Source organism: Zootoca vivipara, chromosome 5, assembly GCF_963506605.1.
Source record: "Zootoca vivipara chromosome 5, rZooViv1.1, whole genome shotgun sequence".
NCBI lineage: Eukaryota > Metazoa > Chordata > Lepidosauria > Squamata > Lacertidae > Zootoca > Zootoca vivipara.
The window spans coordinates 84,583,283-84,589,440 of record NC_083280.1 but is presented as its reverse complement, the minus strand read 5'-3'; the positions used below and the strand labels follow the sequence as shown (position 1 = coordinate 84,589,440).

The window sequence follows — 6,158 nt, the reverse complement described above, 5'->3', positions numbered from 1 at the left end:
ATAATATAATTTCTGGTTCAAGTAAAGGATTATCCAGAAAGATTTGTGAGTTGTGTGTAGGCCCCCTAACCTTCTGGGAAAGGAGGGAATCTAAGGCTCACTTATCTTCCCATGAATAAATAATACACTTGGGCCAATTAAAGAATTCTTTATTGATAACCTGCAGATTTATTTGGGGTGTAGGCAGCATGTGGATCTCTCGGAGCAAAGTTTTAGTTCAACTGCACAGATCTCCCAGAGGGACATCAACAGTTTGTAAAATGCCCCCTGACTGCCTCAGCACGTGCTGATTTGTAAATGCAGCCCTATTTCACAAGCATGGTTAAACCCAATTAACATTTGTCAGAGGATTTTTAAAGGCCCATGAAAGCCACTGTTAGATGTCTAGGTTAATGAATAAGAGGTGGGAAATCTTAATCTTATCAATATAAGTGAGGGGTTTGCGGGAGTGTTAACCTTCAGTGCTTCAAATTATAAATCAGACACCAAAAAACAAAACAAAAAAACAACCCCTCATGTACTCTGTTTTAAAAGAAGATGAAAACTTGTTCATTTTAAAACGTAAAAGACAAAATAATGTAAACACTTGCGGCACTCAGATACAGCTGTCAATGACAGATATAGTAGGGTCAGGGCCGTCCTTCCTATTGGGCTGACTGGCGCAGTGCGCCAGGGCGCCTGCCCAGCAGGGGGCGCATCAAATGAGGTGCCGCGGAGCATTGTGGGGCAGCGCTGTCTGTGCTCGCTGAAGGCGTGCCCCCCCCAAATATGGAAATTGTTTCTTTTGATTTTGGGGTGTTTAGGAAGGATGTAGCTATATTCATTTTCCTGTAGTAAATACCACTAGTAATCACATACAGCTCTCAAGTTAAAACAGTTCAACGCATCGTCACAGATTTGCAACATCTCTTAGATAATGACAGCTCTCTTTCCCGAGCTCTGGGAGGAAAACCTTTCATTGCCTACAGAAAGCCACCCAATCTTAAACAGCTCCACACACACGATAATACAACAACCAGACTTAACATGGACACTGGCACAAGAGCCTGCAATAAATCTAAATGCCAACTTTGCTGCCACATACACCAGGACAACATCATTATTGGCCCCAATAACATCAAACATACCATCTCAGGCCTATTTAATTGTTCATCTTCCAACATTATATATACTATCAAATGCCATCAGTGCCCTTCAGCTCTCTATGTTGGACAAACAGGACAAACTTTACGCCAAAGGATAAATGGGCATAAATCTGACATCAGGATTCATAAAACAGAGAAACCAATAGGAGAACACTTCAATCTCCCAGGACATTCAATACAGGATCTCAAAGTAGCTGTAGATAAAGTATCTCAAAGTAGATGAGATAAAATGAAATTCAGAGAGTGGGGACTCGAGGAAGTCACCCAAAGAGGTAATAAGATATAGGTAATGGAAAATGTTATAGGTATTTTGTGTTATTGTATTGTATTGTATTGTATTGTATTGTATTGGCTTTTGTATTGTTTATGTGTTTGAAAATGAATAATTTTTTAAAAAAATAAAGTAGCTGTCCTATTGCAAAAGAATTTTAGAAACACACTTGAAAGAGAAGTTGCTGAATTGCAACTCATTACCTAACTAAAAACTATGGAGAGACCTGGTCTGAATGGAGATATTGGAATCAGGTCCCATTATATACACTAAAGCTAATTTTGGTCATCTAGCCCTTTAAAAATCCCTTACCCTTCCCTGTGGAACCAACTGCCATAACAGTCATCAACAGTTATAAGGTTGAAGCCACCTTTGCTTCAGAGTATCTGATAAAGTGTGTACAGTATTACACACAAAAGCTCATACCTTGAAAGCTTATATTTAGTTGATCTTTAAGGGATGCGGGTGACGCTGTGGGTTAAACCACAAAGCCTAGGGCTTGCAGATCAGAAGGTCGGCGGTTCGAATCAATGCGATGGGGTGAGCTCCCGTTGCTCGGTCCCAGCTCATGCCAACCTAGCAGTTCGAAAGCACATCAAAGTGCAAGTAGATAAATAGGTACCGCTACAGCGGGAAGGTAAACGGGGTTTCCATGCACTGCTCTGGTTTTCCAGAAGTGGCTTTGTCATGCTGGCCACATGACCTGGAAGCTGTATGCGGGCTCCCTCGGCCAATAACACGAGATGAGTGCTGCAACCCCAGAGTTGGTCACGACTGGACCTAATGGTCAGGGGTCCCTTTACCTTTACCTTTAGCAAATATGATTGGAAACGTGCTTGGGTGTAATCATTGTGGAAAGTCTTCTGCAAAACTTCCATTGAACTGAATAGGAACCCTGAAAGTGCAGGCACACCCCACTCTGCAACCTTTCCTATAGACAGTTCTATTTGTCCCCAGGCCTTGCACACCAACAGTTTATTTTTTTAAAAATGAGCTGCTGGAACGTTCATTAAACAGTCCATAATACCTAGGCTCCAGAGTGAGTGGCCAGCAAGGGCTCATTTCAACCAACCTGACACAAGAACTCCCAGAGCCAATAGCTTTCAAAGACTATGCCCAGCATTTTCCATTTTTGTTTCTTTTGTCTTTATGATTTAGGGAGCAAATTTGCAAAGCTCTCTCTCTCTCTCTCTCTCTCTCTCTCTCTCTGTGTGTGTGTGTGTGTGTGTGTATTTGTGTGTGTGTTTGGCAGATCTACGTGCTCTGCACTTTCATTTGATTCCTCTTTTTTCTCTGCATGATCCTAGCCAATTATTTAAAGTTAACTTTGGCTGCCAGCTAGATGTTCACCATCACCAGACATCATATTGCACATCAATGCCCTGAATAATCTGGGCTCTGTGTACCTGAAGTAGCACCTCCTCCAATATGGGAGCCCCCATGCCCAGATGTCAATCTGGGTTGGCCAGTTATATAGTGACAAAAAAAAGAGGACCTGCACTACTAAAAAGAGGAATGCCCTCTGTAAAGTAGGACACACAACCACCCTATTGACATCACCCTACTGATATCACAATGAGGGTCTTCTCTGTTGTGGTGTCTTTTCTGTGGAACTGCTATTCAATCTCACCAACTTGCTTCAAGGGGAGTAAGACATTCCTTTCTAGAAGGCCATGTACATTCTCTGCTGAGAATATTTTACACTACTTGAATTTGACTATCCCTCTCATCTTCTGCTGTGGTCTGCTCTTTACTTTTAGACATAGATTTTTCTTTTTATAGTACTTAAATTACTATTTGCTGTACGTTGTTCTCTGCCTGAATTTTGGCTGAAAAGCAAGCTAAAATTAATAGTAAATGGTTATACAAGACTGGAACATGCCAATCATTATGACAGGCCTCTCCCTTTGTAGATATTTATGGTAAATATTCTGTAGTGTTCCTAGTAATTTTTTTTCCACTGATGTTTGATATTCTGCATCTCTCCCCCCCCCCCTTTGCATCTGAAAGTTTATCAACAGTTAACAGTATCTGACAGCTGGCATGCAATCGCTGGCATTATTTTGATAGCATCTGATATGTAGTGGTCAACATATCAAGTATTAGCAAATATTAGGTAAGATTTGAAAGCTGACAACGTTCAGTAGCAGTCAAAATTTGACAGTACGTGATAGATGACTTTGCAGGAAGAATTGCTGGATCTTTGTTCCAATTGGCACATTTTGCAAAAATTGAGTTTTAATTCAGGTTCCACTGAGTGCAAGTGTGCCTTAGTTTGAAGCAAAAATGGCTAGGATCGGGCTCCAAACCTTCTTCCTAACCCCTGGGTAACTCAAGTCAGTGATTTTCTGCATAGCCCCTCCCCTCATTTGCATACCCATATCCTGGTTCTGTTTCTTCATCATGCTAGAATGCGATGGAGCATTAGGAAGTTATTATCTCTAAATATAGATATATATGATGATATAGGCTAAACTGATGCCAGAATGAAACAAAGGCCTTAGAAATAAACAAAAAATGTACTCCGTTTCAACTTAAGTATAAGAAGAAAGCTCCTACCAGCAATTTCTGCCACAGTCGGTTAGAAGACTTTTCAAGGAATGCATGCCAGGAAAAGCGCACAGGTGAAAAAGCTGGAACACATGTGTTTTCTGACTGTCATTTGACCCATGTTCAGGCATGTAAATCTTCCTTTATTCCCATCCTGCATAATCCTTGGATAAAACTGAAGGCATCAAACGGAAACAACAGCCAGAACTATGTACCACTGACAGTGTGCAGATCTCAAGTCTTCTTTCCTGGCTTTCATTGTACTTTGCACTGAGCGAGGAGTGAAATAAAACAGCCGCACTGAAGTGTGTGAACCCTCAAGTACAGCAGAATGATGTGTCCCAGCGAAAAAAAACAGGAAAAGATGAAACAGAAGGAAGATTAGCATTGAAGCCCATTTGGCCTGAGACAACCCAGCCATATTGCTCTGCTCCTGCCAACCCATGGGCTTGATCAGATGGGGTGAGCAGCACTGAACTGAAATATTCCTGGTTTCCCCCTTACGCCTTCCTTTGGAGACTTGGATATCCACAAGGCTATTATGTTACTAATGTTTTTTGTTGCTGTTAAAAAAAAGGCACAGCAAAAAAAACAAAAACCTCCAATCCCTTATGTGACGAGAAGCAGAACTTTCAGGGTGAAAAATAACCTATGCTTTCTTTCTGATTCAAGAAAGAACATAGAGCTGGGGTGTGTGTGGTGGGAAGAATCCTAATAATTTAATCCAGTTTTCCTCCCTCAGTCTCCACATATCCATCAACTAGAAAATTAAACACACGATAGGGTTTGCTTAGCATCTTTCTTGCATAGCAAGGAGGAAACAAGCGGAACTCTTCTGTTGGAGAATCATATGCTTGCTTCCCAGCAATGTGGCTCAGTTGGTAGAACGTGAGACTTTTAATCTCAGGGCTGTGGGTTCAAGCCCCATGTTGGGGAAAAGGGCTACAATTCTATGATTCTATAGTTTTATGGTTCTGCTAGAGCTACTTTTGCTAATACAGTACAGATAAGCTAAGCTACACAGGTAGTTCTGTACTCTTGATACCAAGTTCTGCTCTGTCTCCTCTTCAGTTTGTTTCCTTGCGCCACATTCCAGTCCTGTGCCTTCAGGCCTTAAGCTGCCCTTCTGGAACCCATGCTGAAATGGAACTCAACTTCTGATTATCATCACGGGAGATAAAACTGGCATCTGCTTAGGTTCTGTGGCACTGACAATTCGACTGCTCTTATCCTAAGCCGAGAGAAGCATCTGATATCTTCACAAAAGATCTCAGCTTTCTTTTTTGTTGTGCCCATTCCTTAAAGTCATATCTAATAGAGTTGTTTCGTACACCAAAAATAGAGTTGTTTCGTACACATGTCTAAATGATACAAAAACACATGGGTCTGGATTTGCAGCTGTTGTTGTTGTTTAAAAGGCCTTTATATATTTAAATTTAAACCATAAACCACAACCATTGACTAATAATAAGCAAGCGTTACAATATGAAGTGAACAATACAGTGGGGTGATTTTTTATATAAAAAAATAGCTTATAACAACATCACATTGACATTTCATTTAATGTATAAATATATTACCGTATTGGCCTGAATATAAGCCTGACTGCCCCCCCCCCCAAATCTGACTGTGAAAAGTTAAAGTGCGGCTTAAATTCGCGACCTTACAAAAACTGGCTTTTATGCTTTTGCTTGCTGAAACAGACATATGAAAAAACGGAATGGGTGTGAGTGCCTGTGAAATTTTAAGGGAGTGGCTTATATTCGGGTATTGACTTTTTTTCTCCCCTCCCCTTGAATTTTAAAGGTGCGGCTTATATTTGGGTGCAGCTTATATTCGGGCCAATACGGTACTGTACTGTTGAGGCCTAGGGCTGGTTCCAGATGGCATAACCTCCAAAACTCTGACAGGAATTATTCTGATATATATGCATAGCGCTTCTCTATGCCAGTAAGTTCATGCACTGGCCAAATGCACAGGGGGCTTGGCCATGGTGCAGGCTCAGCCCATGCAGGCTCAGGTGTCCTTGTGTATATTTTCAATGCATGCAGGATGTGGTCTGAATTTCCCAGTTCTTAGTTTCTACACTAGACCAGCTCTCATTAAACACTTCCTGCTAATAAAGATCTAAATTATAAATATGCACATTGCTTTTTTGTTTCAACTGTTCAGACATCAACCTTCAGGAAGAA

The 6,158-nt window shown here is 41.1% G+C and overlaps 1 non-coding gene across 1 annotated transcript; it reads left to right on the top strand.

Moving 5' to 3' along the window:
- The first annotated feature begins 4,825 nt into the window (after positions 1-4,825).
- On the top strand, positions 4,826-4,903 carry TRNAK-UUU (transfer RNA lysine (anticodon UUU)). The gene has a single exon. It is a non-coding gene; the product is annotated as a tRNA-Lys (tRNA).
- Positions 4,904-6,158: the final 1,255 nt, after the last annotated feature.